The following is a 20,104-nucleotide window of genomic DNA, read 5'->3' on the forward strand; positions in this document are numbered from 1 at the left end:
AGAGGACAGTTCTCTGAAAGGAAATGGATGTGCTGTTAGCAAAAGAAAGGTGAAGGGAGAGCAGAAAGGCCTGAAAGAGAAGCTGCCTAATACCTGGTTATTTTCTTTCTCATTGCATGTAAACCTGAGGTGGAAACTGCCTTAAGTTGGAAAAAAAAAATTTTTTTTTAATCTCCTAATTATGTGCAAGAATAAAATGGAGCAGGTGGTTCTGTCCAACTGCTACGTCTTTCTTTGTTTGTACCCAAGAAAAAGGAAACCAGTAAAATTAGGCATTTAAAATCTACCTTTGACTCCTTCATTCATTCAGCAGATACTTAGTGAGCCCTAGAGATGGGTTTTCCCGACATTAAAGAGGCTTTAGCTTCAGGGACCCTCTGTTAGATGGGTCGCTTCCAAGGCCTTGATTTTTGTAATTCTGTATTCTTTTACTTAAAGAAGTCTCGCCCCAAATTCACAAGCTTCAGGCTCCAAAACACCCAGATTTGTCTTCTATGAGGTCCTATTAAATACCAGGGGAAGACGCACCGCAGGTCCAGAGATGAATAAATGATGGTCCCGTCTTCAAGAGCGCCCCCTACCGAGGGAGACTGAGAAGGAACATGACAATCGTTTCCCAGGCAAAACACTTGCTATTTGTACATTCACCCATTGAACCAGTGTGTATTGAGTACCCGTCATGTGCCAGGCACTGGGGATCCTAGGATGAAAAGGCAGGAAAAGACTCTGTTCTCAAGAAGCTGATAATCAATGAATCAGTCAATCCAAACCAAAAAATTCAGTACAAAAAATATAGGATGGTAAAGAATGGCTGGGGGGGTCCTTTAGATCATTGGTCAGAAAAGGCCTAGTAAAATATACAGTAAGGACAAAAAAGGATCACACACAAAAAAAATCTTTAGGATGAAAAAAAAGGGGGGACTGCAAAAAAAAGTTTTAAACTGTTTTCATGATCAAATCATTAATGGTGGGCCGGCCCGGTGGCTCAGACGGTTAGAGCTCCGTGCTCCTAACTCCGAAGGCTGCCGGTTCGATTCCCACATGGGCCAGTGGGCTCTCAACCACAAGGTTGCCAGTTCGACTCCTCAACTCCCACAAGGGATGGTGGGCAGCACCCCCTGCAACTAACAACGGGCAACTGGACCTGGAGCTGAGCTGTGCCCTCCACAACTAAGACTGAAAGGACAAAAACTTGACTTGGAAAAAGTCCTGGAAGTACACACTGTTCCCCAATAAAGTCCTGTTCCCCTTCCCCAATAAAATCTTTTTTAAAAAATCATTAATGGTGTTATTGATTTTCTGGGATCATTCTCTATGTGTTAGGGATAAAGAAAATGAATGATTATGTTGGTTTCTTTGGGAAAGAGGAGTTTGGATATGGAAGAAAGAAGACACTGGGATAAGAGTGAAGAGGTTACGTAAACATCTACTAGCACTGATTCTGAGTTGGAAGCCTCTGTATAAACTCAAGCTGTATTACATCTTTAGAAAGAAGGTCACTAGCTCTCACCAACAAAAGGACTAGAAATAATGTCCAGCCCAGGAAGGATGCACCAGCCTGTGGTCTCCAAGACCATTTCCAACCAGGAGAAACCAGGGATCAAGAAATGGCTACCCCATGTCTGGGGCAGAGGATGTGAAAAAATCAGAGAGGTAAGGAAAGGAAATTGTACAGCAGCTGCCGATGAACAGGAGGAAAACCAAGAGAGTGAGTGGACAGCAAAGAGGAAAAAGTGTTCTCAGAAGGCGGGAGTGATCCACTGTATGCAGTGCTGCTGCTGTGAAAAGCAAAATAATAGCAATGCTGACCACTGAAGTTGGCAACCTGGAGGCCACCAGTGGCCCTGACAAGTGTGGGCTCAGTGAAGTGGCCGAAGCCTGATTGGGGTGGTGAGAAGGGAATCTAAAGCATAATAATCAAGAACACCAGCAAAATTACAAGATTGTTCAGGGAACTTCTTTGGATGAGATTAAAATAAAACACACACACACACACACACACACACACACAGGCAAAGGAAACAGATCCAAAACCTGCCATCTGCATACTCACCTCTAACAGGAACCTGGCATTTAGAAAAGGTAAATGAAAAAGACATGTGCTTTTCCTTATGCTCCTGATCGAAATGGAGGCGTCATTTCTGCATGTGGTGATGTGTAAGCAGGCGTTCGCCATCTTGGCTCCCCTGACCCCGGTGGGCACCCATCTCTGAAGATCAACTTAAGGAGGAAGGTCATTGTTCGGGGATGCTGTAGCGCTGATCCAGCCTTGGATATTAAAATAGGGCTCTAGGAGTTATGGGCTCCCCCGAGCAGTAAAGCAATATGGCCTAGCAAGCCCCAGGGGTATAATACACGTTCCAGGCTGACCTGCCTCACATCTCCTCCAGCTCCAAGACCTTATAATTCCACGGTGTTTGCTTTGGATAAGGGGACTCCGATTCCCTTTCATGAAGCATCTCTCCAGGTATTTCTCTCCACTGGTATCTCCTCCCCTCCATCTGCCAGGGTGTCTCCTGTGCAATCCGCTGCCAGGATTAGCCACCAAAAAACACAAGCAAAAAGAGCCTTTATTGATACCACCAGCTGCACACTCCGGCCCCAGGCCCTTCTACAGACCTCAGCCAGGGGATGGTTGTGCAGCAAGCTGAGCACGTCTGTGCTTCCCTCCCCTCTTTACTCACAGAGATGGAAAAGGGAAAATGAGCAGTTCTCCAGCACGACCTCCATATTAGGCAGGGTCCTCCAGAGACACAAAACCAGTAGGAGATACATATATATATAAGTATGTAATGTATGTATGTATATATGTATATATGTGTGTGTGTGTGTGTGTGTGTGTGTGTGTGTGTGTGTATATATATATATATATATATATATATATATATATATAGAGAGAGAGAGAGAGAGAGAGAGAGAGAGAGAGAGAGATTATGAGAGATTGGTTCACATGTTTGTGGAAGACGAAAAGTCCTGCCATCTGCAAGCTGAAGACCCAGGAAAGATGATGGTGCAGTTCCTGTCCAAACCCAAAGGCCTGGGAACCCAGGGGACCAACGGCGTACGTCCCAGTCTGAGTCTGAAAACCTCAGCAAAGGGCAGGAGGGTCTCATTAGGGCAGTAGCCACAGGTGCACAACTTGGCAAACTGACTTTAAAAAAAAAATCATTGAATTGTACACTTGCAATGGATGGATTATGCAATATGTAAAATATGCCTCAATAAAGTTATTTAAAAAAAAACAGTTTTGGCACCAAGGGCCAAAATGAACACCTGGGTTCATCTAGACGTATCACTCATTCACACTTCACCCTATCTGTTTATCTCTCTGTATGTTTTTTACTGAATTATTTGAAAATAACGTTCAGTATCATGACCTTTCATCCATAAGGACTTCAGCACATATTTCCTAAGGACAAATACATTTTCCAACAGAGTCCATTGTGTAACAATACCACTGTCACACCCAAGAGACTTAACAGTCATACAATAATACGATCTATATGCAGCCCATATCAAGGGTCATGTATTTCACTTAGTTGTCATGTCTCTTTAGTCGCCTTTAACCTAAAACGGTCCCACTGCTTTAACTTCCATGTCGCTGAGGCTTTTTCAGAGACCAAGCTAGATGTCTTGTAGAAGGACCCCATCTTTTTGAAAGGGGCACAGCTCTTCAAAAAGGCTTTACCATTTCGATTTCCCTGTCATATAAAAGACTCTGCCTCACGCTTCTGCCTGCCATTATGAGATTTCGGTAAGCATTCTATGCATGGCTGATTTAATTCTGATTCTTCAGTTAAGAATGGATTTGAGGCACCTATCTCTTCTCTACACATTTCCCGTTAAATGTGGTTGCCAACTATAAGGCAAGCCCCACTAGTTTAGTCCAAAGTCAAGTTAAGGTCATCTGGCTGGCCACCGCCTACCCAAAGAAGAGAGAAAATTTTGCTTAGGTTTGGGGCTGTTGATACAGTTTTGATGCCTTCCTAAAATAACCTTCTCGCTGCCTTATTAACGCCAGTGGATGTTTCATAACAGGTGACAGCTTTGCCCTTTAATTGTTCAGGGATTTTAATCGTGCACTGCTGTTTGCTGTTCAAAATTATTTACCTTGGTTTATAAACATTTGAATCATAGGGACTTCCTCTACTGTTAGAAAAGTAAATTGAAAAAAAAAAAGTAAACATATAGGGTGTGTGATTTGAACACACACACACACACAGACACACTCGTACCTTTAATTAAGGCCATATCTCCCAATATCAGAATATCTCCCAATATCACCTTTACCATTTAGGGTGAGATCTGTAATTGCTTAATAGTTTTCTTTTAACCAAATTGCTTTTCTTACCTAAATAAATAACTTTTCCAATAAGACCTTTTATCACTATCAATGAAAAACTGGCATCCTTTTCTATAATCAGCTGTAAAACGAAATTTAACAAAAACCTAGGTCCTGGGGCCCACTGAAAGCTCTGAGCCTGAGGCCCGTTCCGTCTAAATGGAAGATCAGTGAGAGTTAAAGACTGATGGTGCCACACTGAAACGTTTGGCTTTGAGAGGCCAGAGGAATGAGAGGAAATTGAAAGAGGATTGATTTTCACTATAGAATTCCAAGTTATTTAATGTCAGGTCTGGTGACCCTCGAGAATGATCTCTCATGACCACAGAATGGCACACACTCTATACTTTAAGAAACATTGGATGTAGGCTTCCCGTTTTGGGTGTTTGGGTTTCTTTTTTTTTAATATTCTATTCAAAGATCAATTCCTATGTTAGAGGGCATATCCTAGGGTTTGTTTGGAAAACCTGGTTATCACATTAGGTTAGCTGGATAGTTAGCTGGTAAAACCCTCAGCAAGAAGTAAGGTTGAACTGTATTGAACCTACCATTTTTGGAGACTGAAAATGGTCTAACATTAGCAAAGTCACATAATCTAACCTAATAACAACAACCATTGCCACGATCGTCATCAGCGGTGTTTGCCGTTTCCAGGTGCCTTCACAAACATTACCTCCCTTTGTCTCAACAGTAAACTTTGGCACAGGTTTCGTTCTGTCTTCCTTTTTTTTCATGTCCCTTTTACAGATGAGAAAATTCCTCAAAGCAGGAGCGGGGGTGGGGGGGTGCCCCAAGGTCAGGCAGGAGATCAGCGGTGGGGGGGGTGGGGGGGGGCCTGACGCTAAAATCAGTGAGGCTGATCCCAGACTTTCCTTTCTATCGCAGCCTCTGTTGTCTCCCTAAGTTATTGCTGTAAATATCATGTTAAATAAGGAATGGGCATGAAATCAGTCACGACGGTTTTCCTGGGGCTCGAAGCCCTTCGTTCTGGACTATTTCTCACAGTCAGAAATTGTGCCTGCTTTGTATCCACACTGCCTGGCATGAGTAAATATCTCAGAAAGGGAGGGACAAAGTGACAGAGAGAGTAAAAGAGCGGGGGCAACCTGAAACACAGAACTTGATTTCCAGCGTGACGTCTTTGGATATCTACGGGAGGGAAATGTGGGTTTGGGATTCAGACAGATGAGTAGTCCGTTCACAGCACCTCCCTTGCCCAGGCGACTTGGGCAAGCTACTTCACCTCTCTCAGCTGCAATTTCGTCATCCTTATAAAGCAGAAAATAACACCTATTCCAAGGGGTGTTGGGAGAATTTGAAGGGAAAGTGAGTGCATGATGAGTGTCTTGCTGTCCCTGTCATTGCTGTCATGGCTGGACTTACCGCCTTCTTTTTGTTCTTGAAACGAACAACACAGCAGTATCTTTATCCTTTGAGCAACCCTCCCAATAGAAGGGCATTTGACGCTGGATTTGTCCACAAAGAGGAGCTGAACAAGAGCCACAGAGACGGTGCCCCTGGACTTGCAGAGGCCACCTGTACCAGGTGTGTCTTAGGCTCTAGTCTGGACAATGTTTCTCAGAAAAAAAACTTAAGCCACAGGCATGATCCTTAGGGCCTGAGAGGAGAAAGCGCCCTCCACATCTCTGTGTTGGTATATCCTCCTTCCAGGCAGTGAGCCCAGCACGGCGGGAGCTTGATAAATGTTTGCAGAGCTGAGCCATTGATTCTAGCAGGGCGGAAGCATTACACACCCCCATCTTGAAGCTCCTGCAGAGCTGTCAGGGAGAAAAGGTTGCAGGCTTGTTCAGCCCAGAAGACAGGAGGAAGGACCCATTGCCTGGAGCTTAGAGAGAAGCAACTTCCGCTCTATGTAAGAAAGCACTTTCTAATAACAGGGGTTTCCAGAAATCCAGTCTACTGCCTTTTATGGCAGAATGAGTCACAGTCAAGCAAGACTCCCTGATCATCTAATTGGATGTCCCCTGGATTGCAAAGCAGATGACAGCAGCTCTTCAAAGACCTCATACCAAAAAAGGACGCAAAATACCTTGTTAATTTTTATATTGGCTGCCATGTCAGAATGACACTATTTTTAATATATTGTGTTAAACAAATATATATTATAAAGATCCATCTCACCTTAGCAAAGCCTGACCTATGGAAAGAAGAATAAGGGTCAACTCAGTTTCCTAAACATAAAAGTGCATGCTGAGTTACAAACAATACATTCAAAGTGTTAAAACACTGAAATGTGACAGTTTTGAATGTTTGCTTTTTTTCTCTCCGTGTTTCGTAGAGATGACGACAATGAAAATCTCAGAGAAACCATTCAAATAAGAAGAGAAATCAAGTCCATAAGGTTTTGGAAAAATGAAAAAGAAGGTTAACAAAGTATGTTGATCTGTTTTATCTGGGGGGGCGGGGACTAAAAACCAAAAATGAATAAATATTGATAAGCGAAAAAAATTGAATGAATAATAACAAATCTCTTATGGGTTCTGTTCTCTGGGGAGCCCTGACTAATACATCTTGCCCCAGGCCTGCTCCTGGGGAGCCCAGCCTGAGACAGCTGGCCAGCTGTGACTTTAGAGAGGCATCTCTACCTCAGGGCCAAGCACTGTGAAGCCTTTCTCCAGGGGGTCTTGTCCATAGTGAAACAGCTGGGCAGCTGGAGAGCAGCAGAAGGAGAAATACCGTGAAAGCCAAGTGGCTGTTCCCATCCTGGCATTGCCTCTTCCACCTGTGGAAGGTCGGGCACTGGCTTCACCCTGCCCAGCCTCCGTGTCCTTCTCCATAACATGCAAGGAGGAACCTCTTTCTCACCAGGCTAGAGTGAGGCTCACAAAAATACAACGTCTTTGTATGTGAAAGGACTTGGGAATTGATGAAGCAGGCGCAGCGTTATTTTATAACTGAGCGTCCCCTTGACTTAGGAGAACAGCAGTCTTTGGGGTCGAACTCAGATTGACTCAGAGCTACTGCCTCTCGTCTGCTCTTGGTCAAGTACCACGACCACTTTGAGACTCGTCTCCTCCTCGGCCAGGTGGGGAAACTGAGGCACAGAGAGGCAAAGGTGCTTGTCCGAGGTCACACAGCAGAGCTGATTAGCACGCTGGCCACAGTCTGGTCCAGAGTGTGTGCTCGAACCATTGAGGCCCAGTGTCACAGTCCCACCAGCAAGGTCTCCTCCTTCTCTTTAATTTTTCACATTCCATTTAGCATGAGGAAGAGAAAAAGGTACTTGTTAGAACTGGCTATGAGCAGATGTCAAAATATTTTCTGCGGCACCAGAAAGGAAAGGAAAGGAAAATCGCAAGGTCTGCAATGTTCAGTGTTTGCCTTTGCGGTGACCACATAACGGGAGTTTTGGCATCTCGCCCAAAATGGTCTGTGTGCTGGAGACTGTGGGGACGAGCTGGGGAAAGCAGTTTATGGCAGTACCGGACTCACAGGGTTGCTGCAAGGTTTACACGAGGGAATATATGCAAAGAGCTCAGAACTATGTCTGATACGTAGAGAGGTCCACATAGGCATTTGCTATTTGCTGTCCTCAAGAGCTGTTCCCAAGGAAGAGTCTGAATTCACAGCAATATCTGACTCACTACCGTGTTTTCCCGAAAATAAGACCTAACCGGAAAATCAGCCCTAGCATGATTTGTCAGGATGACATCCCTGAACATTAGCCCTAATGCGTCTTTTGAGCAAAAATTAATATAAGACTCAGACTTATTTTTGGGGAAATAGAGTAGCTTTTCTCTCAGCACCTTTGCCTCTCTGTTCCTCAGTTTCCCCACCTGGCCGAGGAGGAGACGAGTCTCAAAGTGGTCGTGTTACTTGACCAAGAGCAGACGAGAGGCAGTAGCTCTGAGTCAATCTGAGTTCGACCCCAAAGACTGCTGTTCTCCTAAGTCAAGGGGACGCTCAGTTATAAAATAACGCTGCGCCTGCTTCATCAATTCCCAAGTCCTTTCACATACAAAGACGTTGTATTTTTGTGAGCCTCACTCTAGCCTGGTGAGAAAGAGGTTCCTCCTTGCATGTTATGGAGAAGGACACGGAGGCTGGGCAGGACGAAGCCAGTGCCCGACCTTCCACAGGTGGAAGAGGCAATGCCAGGATGGGAACAGCCACTTGGCTTTCACGGTATTTCTCCTGCTGCTGCTCTCCAGCTGCCCAGCCGTTTCACTATGGACAAGATCCCCTGGAGAAAGGCTTCACAGTGCTTGGCCCTGAGGTAGACATGCCTCTCTAAAGTCACAGCTGGCCAGCTATCTCAGGCTGGGCTCCCCAGGAGCAGGCCTGGGGCAAGATGTATTAGTCAGGGCTCCCCAGAGAACAGAGCCCATAAGAGATTTGTTATTATTTATTTATTTGTTCTTCTTTCCTTCCTTCCTTCCTTCCTTCCTTCCTTCCTTCCTTCCTTCCTTCCTTCCTTCTTTCCTTCCTTCCTTCCTTCCTTCTTTCCTTCCTTCCTTCCTTCTTTCTTTCTTTCTTTCATTATAAGCTATTGGTTCACGCAATTACAGAGCCTGAAGTCCCACATCTGCCACCTACAAGCTGGAGATTCAAGAAAGCCGGCGGTGTCGTTCGAAGGCCTGGGAACCAGAGAGCTGACTGTGTAGCTTCCAGTCCTGGTCTGAAGGCCTAAGAGCCGGGAGCGCTGCGGGCAGGAGCAGAGCAATGTTCCAGCTCAGTAGTCAGGCCCAGTCACGTTGACACCCAAAATGAACCATCACACAGGACTCTAGTGCAAGGATTTTCATTGGGAGGGGATCCCAGATGTATCAGCAGGAAGAGTAGGAAAATGAGACAGAGAAGGAAGGGCAGGCAACCGAGGATGCATTAGCAAGCAAGATGCCCTGTGTGCAAACTGGAGCTCAGGACCACTGGGGATCTCTGGGCAGACGGTGCAGAACACCCCTCAGACTTCCCCACCAAAGAGGTGATGAGTCTGCAGTATTTTCCACCAACTCCCAGCCTTTGTTGGCTGAGGGGCTGCTTCCAGGGTTGTTCACTTCCTGACACGTCTAGCCCTCGCCGTGTGCAGGCAGGCCTGCTGTCAGCCCAAAGGGCCCTCAGAAAAATGAACCAGCACACAAATCACACTGACCAGCTTTAAAACTGGGTCTTCTCCCTTAAAGCAGATTGGTGATTAATGAGTTTTTTACAGAAACAGCACTGGGCGTGTGCCAACCCTGTCTTCAAGATAACCTCAAAACTAAGAATCTTCAGCCTGTGGAACTCAAGTAACAGAAATGTGGCCACCAGAGACCTTTACGAAGTGAGAGGTCCTTTCAATAAGGACAATCGGTGCCTAGACCAAATATGGACAAATATAGAACTGACCGATTAAACCCTGCCAGATTGGAATTCCTTTCTGCTTTCTCTGGCCCCTTGACACAATACCGTAACTGGCCAAGTCCCAAAACTCTCCAATCAACACTTGCCCTGCCAGCATTCCCTCATACCACCCTGGTCTTCCTAACCCATAAAACTTGGCCAGACCCCAGATTCGGGAGACAGCTTTGAGTGGTACCTCCTAGCTCCCTAATCTGGGGTCTCCTGCAAGTCGACTCACCATTAGATAAATAGCTCTTTCTTTTCTCAAAGGCCAGTGTCACCGTTTTGGCTGCTACAGGCATCAGGCAGTGGGCTCTTGCTCAGTAACAACAGACGCACAAAAAGAGGGAGGCACATGGAGATAGACGCTGAGGGATTCACAGGGTGCCGACATCTTCTGCCATAACAGAGCAAGGACACGTAGTGGTCAACTGGTCTACCTCTTCATAGTACAGAAGAGACCACGGAGCTCTCGTGTGGACTCACCATTGATTTGGGCAATGTCAGCTCTGATTCCAAAACCACATCTGCTTGATAGATACCACTGCCTGTAACATGCACACTGGGTATCATAACAGCTTTTCCAGGCTTTAAAAGAAGAAAAGAAAAACGGTATTAAATCCACACAATAGGCATTCTAATTTCAGATATTTTAAGAGGTTTAAAAGAAAGTATCTCAAACTCTAAATGCTATGGCTTTGTCTTGCTGTCCCCATAAGAACACTTGTCCCCTTCTGACCCTCTGTCCCAATTTGGGCTAAGAAAATGGAGTTATTTTGTTTGAAAAGCTATTCTGGCTCTGAAATTCTGTGATTTTCTGTTTCCTTGCAACATCTTTGTCATGACAACACAATGCACATTTGCATTTCAAAATTACCTCGGCTCCTCCACACCTTAAAACAAGAGTGAGGATCCCACCTTAACAACAGTCAGTGCTTTTGGGTCCAGGTACCCTCCTGCAGGCAACCAAAAGAGCTGCAGTGCTTGTTCGCTGTGTCAGTTATCTTTAAAATGCACATTCATTAATTAGATGCATTAGGGGCTGGCTAATTTAACAAAATTAGTTGCAAGGGGGAAGGAGAAGAGCTCACATTTAATTGACTGCTGCACCGAGACACTGCATTCGTGGCTTTATCATCTCATACAAGCCCCACAACCCCTCCAGGAAGGAAAGGAACTAAATGCCAGTGAGTTTATGTCACTTGCCCAAGGTCACATAGCTGACAAGTTGCAAATATGAGATGATGTTGGTAAAATCAAAGGAAGAAGGGGGAGGAAATAGGGGGAAAGGAAGAAGAATTCCAACCCCAGAAGATCTACCCTCCCCCCAGATGTTGGACCACCTGCCGTTGCTAAGAAACAAGGGCATGTACCCTCTGCTTTCCAATCCCTGCAGACAGAGACTGGATCCCCCCAAGAAAAGAGGGAGAAACGTCTCTTTTCCTTTCCTTTACTCATTTCTTCCTCCCTTCAATAGTCTCCAGTTCACATCAGCCAGGCAAACTCCCTGGTTGCGAGATTTATTTTGTTATCTGTTCTCCGGTTGGTGCAATTTAGCGTGTCGTTTTTATCAGTGTTTTCCTTTCTCCTTCACTCTGAAAAAGTTTTAAAGAAGAGTCAATCTCCCCTCTTTATAATCCTACATGAATATCTGCGTCTTCGTTTTCCCACTTTGGGATAATGAAATCGGTAACTGTACATTAAGCTGCATTAGCACAGCTGTCAGGCAAGCGTGGTGTGTATACGGCTAGTTGAGGAGGTCCCAGGCTGCTCCAGGCCCTGTTATCTGTGCAAGCCCCTGCAATAATTCCACCGTTCATGATTCATTCTTTTGACTATTTCAAAGCCATCTGTAAAATCAGATGAATCTGGGAGAAGTGACAGATAACCAATACCCAGTGATCTTTAACCTTCTTATGGTTTGAGAATGTTGGTGGCGGAGGAAGGAAGGTATGGATCCTCTTCCTAGAAAAATTCAGACAAATGCAAAATCCTACAGAACACTTGGACCCCAGCAGGAGAACCCCGGCTTGAAACTGTTATCTGCTAACACCTCAAGAAGCTGATGGGACTATCTCACTGTGGCAAGAATGAAGGCTCCGTAGAGAAAAATTCTTATAAGTTCAAGGAGTTAGGGAGATGGAAGGGAACCAGAGCTAAAGGAGCAAGGAAGGCAAGAAGATGGGAAAGAGAAACTTAGTTTGTTGAAAGACATTCCTGGAATAAGGAGGGAGAAGCAGTTACCAGAATCTGGAGACAAAGTTGCAAGGAGAGGGCTGTCAGGCAGGAGCTATCACCTTCAACAAGACATTCAGTTGACACTGATGGACCCTGCAAGGAGGGAAGAAGGGAATAAATATCTTGACCTCATTCCCGCCTCCTCCTAATGCTATTATTTCCATTTTAAAGATGAGGCTCAGAGAGGTGAAGCCACCTGTCTAAGGCCACACAGCTGGAAAATGGAAGAGCCAAGTTGGAACCCAGTTCTCCTCTCAGCAAGGCCACAGCCTGGATCCTTGACTATCGCTCAGGCCGGCCAAAAGGAGGCTGGGATGAATAAGTCCCAAGAAACCTGGATAGCTCTGGTGTGTTGTGATGCAGCCAAGGCCATTGTGCTAAATTTAGCTAACAGAGCCTTAAAATACTAGAGCACTGTGCTACCAAAGGGACTACAGGAGAACTAGATCTTGCAAATGAGGTTGACCAATGGGGTGATTCGCATTTGGTTTCCATTGGTATGGTTATCATCATTCGCTAAGCAGAGACTATTCCCTGGCAAGTCTGTCTCAGGAGCATAGTGGAATCTACTGAGCCTTTACCAATTGTCCCAGTCTCCCAGGATTGGAGGACGGGAACAAGCCCACCCAGGAGTCTGGCAAGGGACAAGAAGCCAACATCGGTAGCAGGGAAACTTCTTTCTTCTCCCTCTGCTCTCCCCAAGCCGCCCACATCCCTGCCTTCAGTTTCCAATTGTGCACCCTTCCCCAGGATGGGTGCAGGCTCACTTCACAGCCTCTGTGGTCAGCAGCCACCAGTCGTCACCTTGGACCCACGTGGGGATACCTCTCCCCACGTGGGAATGCTGCAGAAGCCCAGACAATGGAGCCTGGCTGCAATCGAAAGCCACCCCCAAAAAGCAAGCATCCCTCCAACTTGGGGCCATTCCTCCCCTAAAGGAAGTGCAACTAGCAGAGGTGGGTTAGGAGAGACAACATTTTCAGAAACAGCAGATACACCCAGTGGTAATTCTCGGGGCTCAAAAAGAACTCAGTGGTTCATTAATATAGGCCTGACAATCAAGTCTTTGTTTCCGGAAAGAAAGGCCTCAAGTCCTACTCAATTTCCAGTAATGATGTTTCCACAGGTCAATTTAACAATAAGGGGTCTTTCAGCCTGATTTCAGCCAAGCTGTGAGGGGTGCAACATCCCCCCTCTTGGGGACCTGGAGAGGCCACTGCTTTCTGCCCAAGGAGAGCCATGCATCCTGGGAGTGAGGCGGAGTCCACACACCTGGGGCAGCCTCAACGAATGGGAGGTGGGGATGGATGGATGATGGCCCCTGCCTCCCATTCTCTGGCAAATCCATTCTAAAGTACGTACGACACAGTTCCTCCAAGAACCCCCAGTGTAACTGTGCAAAAACATTTCACTTCCTTAAAATGACTTTTTATCTTTTCTTTCTCCTTGGTTCAAACTGGCCTTGTCTAGGCTAATAGCACTTGCTTTTCTTTCCTTATTCTTCCACCGTGGCACATACTACCCTGTAGGGAGCAGGCTGTAAGCTGACCAGGGCCTTGCAGCCTGCAAGGTCATTCCCATGGGAAGCCTCACCTCAGCATCTTCCCAGGAAGAACAAGATAACACTAATGCAGCCACAGACATACAAACTTGCCAACACACAAAACAGAATGTTCTACTGATACCTGCTTGTTCTGCTAATACTTGTTTGTATGGACAACTGTTCTAAGACTGTATATGAACCGTATGTGAAATAAAGACTGCACCACTGCTCCGCCATCTGTGGACCGTGGACCTCCCGAGCCCAGCTTTCCTGTCTCCACGTCTTTTCTCAATCTCCTCACCCTTCCCCCTCAGGCTGTGGCAATACACGACCACTCCCTTAATCACTAAGCCCCTAAATCATCACAAACAGTCTTAGGAACAATGCCTCAGGTCTGTTGACGCAGAAACAGTGATTTGGTCAAATTAAAGAACACATCTCAACCTCAGTGGTGTTCCTGCTCCAGACCCACAAAAGCGGATGGCCCCTACGGCATCCCCTGGAAACCAGATAGGATAACGCATGGCTGACCTCAGGGCCTGATGCAATGACCGACTACCTCCTACCCTAGCCACCACTAATCAGTAGCGCTCACGACCCTGAGTCCCTTAACTACCCTGATTAATGAGCTCCCCTAGATAACCCATCCCCTAGAGGCCATTGGGGAGCCAGGTCTTTGAGCGGTAGTTCACTTGTGTCTCTGGGCTTGGTGCCATTTCCTTAAATAAACCTTTACTTTCTTTTCGGTAAACCCCTGCTGGTATCTGGTTTGCCTTTGATACGCGCAAGACAAAATGAACCCCTTTTATTTCAGTAATCCCAGCAAGACCCAGCTCCAATGCCTGTGGCATTTAACCAGCTCAAAACACACGCCCACTCTATGGTCTTTTCTGCCTTTCCGATCAAGGCTTTTAGGAATATCCAAGCCGAGTGAGGCTGTTGTGGTAGAACAGGAGAAATCAAGGGGGGCTTGGAGCGAAGTGACTACGGGGGTTCACCAATGTTGCTTACTCACTGGCTCACACACTAACTCATCCATTAGTTCTCTTGATGACTCATTCATTCACTCACTCCCTCACCCATTCATTTCTCCGTCCATTCTTTCAGTGATTAGAGAACCCATGGAAGGGTTAAAGAAACTCTCCTTCTTGGTTTCTTTTCTTGTCACTGGAGGACACTGTTCCCTTCTGTAGAGGGCGTGAACTAGACATTACACCTCCATTTTTATACGGAAAGATTCCATCCCACTTCCAAGACAATGGAAGTCCGCTAAGGAATCCATTAAGGAGCCTTTGAGAGAGTGACCTAAAAGCACAGGTATCTCCAGGCATCACTCTCCTGGGGAGACCCAGGGGTCTGGAGGGATGTTTTAGCCCCAGGTAGCACGTCTAACCTCAATTAAATAATCAAGCACATTCTTCCACTTGCCTCCTTCCACAGGGGCAGGCTGTTTCTCAGAGGTGAGATTGCATTTCGTACTTGCAAGTCTGCTGTTCACCTCATCTCAACTCTGAAATGTCTCAAAAATCTGAAAAGACATGTCTTGGTGAGATCAGAAAATCATTTTGTTTCTCAGCTCACCGTGTTTTCTATAAGCGTCACTGGATTCATTCTGTCCACTGTCCCTAACTTCTCCTGCCCCATCCACTTCCAAATCTTGTAAGAGCTGCATTTAATGAGCGCCTACTATGTGATAAATGTTTTATATTCATTAATTCACTGACTCTGCAAAACAGTTTCATGAGGTACATACCATTATTATCACCCCTATTTTTGAAATGTGAAAATGGAAACCCAGAGAAGTTGTATGTCATCTGGTCGACCCAGCAGGACGCTGGCGTTTGAACTTAGAGTTCAAGGTCTTAATCATTACACTGTATAACCGCCCTACTTACCTCACTCAAAACCTTCAGGGTCTTAAAGAAAACTGCCAGCAAGGGCAGTTTACACGGGAACTGGGAAAAAAGGGTAAGGTTCCAGGCTGGGGGTCAGGGAACCCAGAATTAGGAACCAATCCCACCTGAGTTCACTGTATGATGAGGGACAGGTCATCAGTTCCTTAGATCTTCTGCGCCTGCAGCAAGTTCTCCAGGATGTGACTCCTACTGTTCATCCTTGTCCTCAACTTCTCTGCCCTTCCTCTTACATGTCAGAATCACCTAACTGCCTCTAGCTCCCCACGCCCACCAAATTCCTTGTGCTCTGATGCCTTTGTCCAGGCAGGTCCTGTCGCCTGCAATGCCTTTCCTACCTTTTCTCATCTGAACTCACTTTTCACGTCTCTGCTTGGGTGTCACTGTGGCGAGCTCTGACGGAGCCTAAGGTCTCATTTGAAAACAGAATTGGAAGTGCCCATGAAGAGGTAGAAAATCCGGGAGCATTCTTCCTCCACAGAGCAAAACTCTTCTTGTTGGGACATCCATTTGTTTGGGTTATTTATCGCCCAGTAGCCAACCACCCCAAAACTTGCTGATGTGAAACAACATCAATTATCCTGGATTTGATATCATATTATAATTATGTAAGATGTAGTCAAAGGTTAAAACTTGGTGCAGGGTATACAGGACCTCTCTGTACTTCCTGTGACTTAAAATAAAAGTTGAAAAGAAATATTTGAAAAAAAAAAAAACACCACTATTCTTTATTGTACTCACCATCAGCACCGCTGGGACAGCTGGAGGAAGGGCTGGACATGACTCCCATGACTGGCAAGTTGGGGCTGCCTACCTACCAGCTGGGATCTCGGCCAGGGCTATGGGCTGGGGATGTCCCTTCCTCCTCCCTGAGCTTCTCCACGGGAGGCTTGGACCTCCTGACAGCATGGTGGCTGATTCCAAGAGTGAGCACAGGTCGATTGAGTTTCTATGACCTGGCCTCAGAAGTCATATACCATCACTTCTGCCATTCTTGTTGGTCAAGACAGCCACCAAGGCCTGTCCAGATTCACAAGGAGGGGACAGAGACTACAACTCTTTCTTCGTGGGGAGGTGGTGACAGAGCTTTATTTACACGATGGTACGTGGTCCCCAGGACAGCTGGGAGGGAGTGCCTGCAGTCACTGAAGAAGTACATGGAATGCATTACCTGCTCCAAGTTGAAGGTCTCTGTCTTGGGTACCAACAGCAGCATGTCCAGCAGCCTGGCAACTCAGACGTTCTTGGACCTGGGGCCATGCAGAACCACTCCACCTGGGGCCACGCAGAACCACTCCACCGGGAACCTGGGTAGGTCGTGCAGAATGGGTTGTCTGTGCAGGAGGATGAACTGCTCACGGCCCACCTGGTCAGAGACTACAACTCTGGATGCGGCTGGTAAGGAGTAAGCAGAGCACGTGGGACAGGAGCTATTGTGACAGCCATCTTGGAAAAAATACCATCTGCCACAATTTGCATAACGGCTCTCCTGTGATTTCCAGTTAATTGCTTTAGAATGTCTAGTTCTTTCCCATACCTCTCTGATAGAAATCAATACCACAAAGGAATAAATTCCAGGTAACCCAAGATATTCGACACACAATGCTGAACTTTCCTAAGAAGTTGGGTCTCAGGGAATATCAAAGGATGTGGCAAACTCCCAGGCAAGATAAGATCAAACACCTTTCCTTCTGCCCTTTTTGTTTTGTGAGTTGCCATGGTGATGGGAAGGGTAGGCTTGAGAGGAAACTAGAGATATGATCATAATATTGGAGCTTATAAAATTTATGCCAAAGTTCTTTCTCTCTCTCTCTCTCTCTCTCTCTCTCTCACACACACACACACACACACACACACACACACACACACACACACACTTGCCCAAGGCATGCAGAACTGGGTAATTGCAGGGACTCAGGTTGTGAAATCAATTAAATCTTTTACGATTCTGCTAGTAACTGAAAGGCCTCTCTTGGGATCCCAAGCAGACAGCTGCTGGGATGGTAGGTGACCTCTTCCAGGTTTTCCCTAGTCCTCCAGAAGACACTGTGTTTGCCTCTCTGACTCCAGAAGTTGCTTTCACCAGCAAATGTATCCAATTAGAATCTGACACCACTGTTTCCTATTTCATTGTATTTATTTTATTTTTGGTGTTGCTACAGTACACTTCTGTTTTTCAACTGGCAACTCACTGTTTCAATGGTTCATATTTATCTAATGATCAAAAGGCTTACAAATATGTATCCACAGTAATTGCATTTTGATTGTTTGCCCATTTCTATGTATATTTTACCAAGGGGTAAAAAGTCAGCTATCAAGTATGTGTAAACCATTGTATTTACTTTCACTTAGATTTATTTATTGTTTGTGATGTTGCCTTTCCATTTGTACTAGTGTTAGAAAGTTTCCTGTTTAAAACTAAATTAATATATTAATTTAATTAATAGATATTATATATGTTATAAAGTTTCCTGTTTAAAATTAAATTAACATGTTAATATAAAGACAACTCCTTTTAAAATTAAATAAATTAAATAACAGAACATGGCTATGGGTATGACAAAAATACACAGGTGGTATGTGAATGAATCAGGTGTAGGTCACCCTAGGACGCTTGATTCTTTTTTTAATACTTGGCTTCCTGAATTTTCACTTTTGGAAATGGAGCCACATCCCCTCTCATGACACGAAGGCTCAAAGGCTGGAGCTGGAGTTGGAGCTAAAACAGGTGTGTGAGCAGAGGGTGCATTACCCCCAGACTCCCAAGTTTCTAGGCCCCTGGAGCCAGCAGCCGGATTGTCAATGTCCTTGCTCTTGGTTCATAAGCAGAGAACAGACGGAGACCTACTGTATAGAGCAAGATGGGCTATTTTCAAGGCAGCAATTCAATGAGCTGCAATTTGAATTGAGACCAATTTTAATGTCTTTTTTGTTTTCCACCAACCCTCACAGAAATTGCCACAGATGATGTGTTCTGTTCCCTAGCAGGTCTCTGATATGGCAAACAATGAATTTTAAATTGTTTGATCAGAATTAGCAACATTAGTCACTGCAAATAGCCTTTTTGTTTTCCCAGAGCTGCCAAGGGGAGCAAAAATAGAATGGGCAAGGAAGGTTCCAGCAGGCAAATGTGTCGGGGGTCCATGAGGCCACGTGACTTGGCTCCTGGGAGGTCCTGGGCTGGCTCTGAGCCCCAACTTTGACGTCCTGCAGGTGGGATAGGTGTGCCCTCCCATGAGCTCTGGAGTTTGAAAATGATGCCTCCTTCCTCGTGGAAGCTACAGTGGGCTTGCCACTCCTGCCAGAACCCAAACGCCATCCTCCCACGACTTCCTGGGTCCCCAGAGGCATCTACCACAAGCCCCTAATGAGAGTGCTCCGTCTCACTCAGCCCACCAGAGTGACCTCTGAACTCCTGAAACAGCAACAACACTCCTCTGCTTAAAACTTTCCAAACAGCTTCTCCTTGCACTTAGACTAAAAACTCAATTCCTCGCCTTGGCCCACAAGGCCCCACCCATTCCACGCTCCCCCTCGCTCATTCCACTCCCCCAGTCTGGCCTCTCTGCTCCTTCTAGGACACCCTGAGTCGTTCTTTCTACAGAGATTTTTCACTGTAGAATACCCCACCCCACCACCACGCTTCCCCAGCTGGTTCCTCCTCTCCCTATGGGGTCAGCGTAAAAGCCACCCTCTCAGAGAGCCTCCCGGACACCACCCCGCCAGCCCTCCACACACCTTCCAAAACAGGTAGTCTCCTTGCCTGCACTGCAGATGAGAAGATGGAGGTTCCAGGAGGTTATAGAAGTTGCTTGGCACCAGTGGCAGAGCCAGGATTCCAACTCGGGGCTCTCTGACCCCAAAGCCCCAATTTTTTCCAAACCGTCCTTTTAGAAAAAGGCAAGACAGGGCTGCCCGGTTAGCTAGCTCAGTTGGTTAGAGCGCGGTGCTGATAACACCAACATTGCCAGTTCGATCCTCACATGGGCCACTGTGAACTGCGCCTCCTTAAAATTAATTAATTAATTATATAAAAAAAATGTGATTTAAGAAAAAGGCAAGACATTTCTGTGTGAGGTGAGACCCAGTGCATCCACAACCATGAAAGTATATCCACTTTGCAACTCATGAGGTACCAGCTTTTTAAGTAGCTTCTGGGTATCCAGCACTGGCCTCTATGAAGAGGGAGATGCCGCTATCGGAGGTGTCATCATTTTTCTCCTTTTCCCAGAAAGAGTGACCTCAGCAAAGCTGCTCTGGGCAGTGGTAGCTGCTGACCGTTATAAACCCCAGCAGTTTCCAGCTCTCCCCAAAACAAATGAGGGCATCCGTCTCGGGCCCTGTCACAGTTACCTGCTGCCTCTAGAGTCACCTGGCTCTAGAGGTGACTAGAACCGAGATGTGGCCATGGCCCCAGTTCCCTGCCAGGTGGCTGGGGGCCCTCTGAAGGCACAGGCCACCTCCAGCCCCTAAACAGAGCCAGTCAGTCAGGAGGGCTCACCCCACTCCCCATGCACTCACCCCAGCACCCAGCACCCTCTGCCTTACTACATAATCTGCTTATCTACTTGGCTCATGGTCTGGTGTCCCCTCTCTAGACTGTAAGCTCCACAGTGACAGGGTCTTTGCCTGTTTTGCTCACCAACGTACCCGTCTGTGATGCATAGTAGGGGTACCAGTAGATATTTTCTGAATGAACTAAATGAATGGTCCTGGGGTCCCACC

At 46.2% G+C, this 20,104-nt stretch overlaps 1 long non-coding RNA gene across 2 annotated transcripts in view; it reads right to left on the bottom strand.

Annotated features, from left to right (window-relative positions):
• Window positions 1-19,895, bottom strand: part of LOC141569461 (uncharacterized) — a 33,560-nt gene extending 13,665 nt beyond the window's left edge. For both annotated transcript variants that reach the window (XR_016022569.1, XR_016022568.1), the window contains exons 1-4: window positions 19,118-19,895; window positions 16,551-16,774; window positions 11,930-12,016; window positions 10,172-10,273 (exon numbers count right to left, since the gene is read on the bottom strand). This is a non-coding gene — a long non-coding RNA (uncharacterized LOC141569461). The remainder of the gene's footprint in view (window positions 1-10,171; window positions 10,274-11,929; window positions 12,017-16,550; window positions 16,775-19,117) is intronic.
• Window positions 19,896-20,104: the final 209 nt, after the last annotated feature.

The sequence above is a fragment of the Rhinolophus sinicus genome, chromosome 10 (assembly GCF_057876585.1).
Source record: "Rhinolophus sinicus isolate RSI-liver-muscle chromosome 10, RSI-T2T, whole genome shotgun sequence".
Lineage (NCBI taxonomy): Eukaryota > Metazoa > Chordata > Mammalia > Chiroptera > Rhinolophidae > Rhinolophus > Rhinolophus sinicus.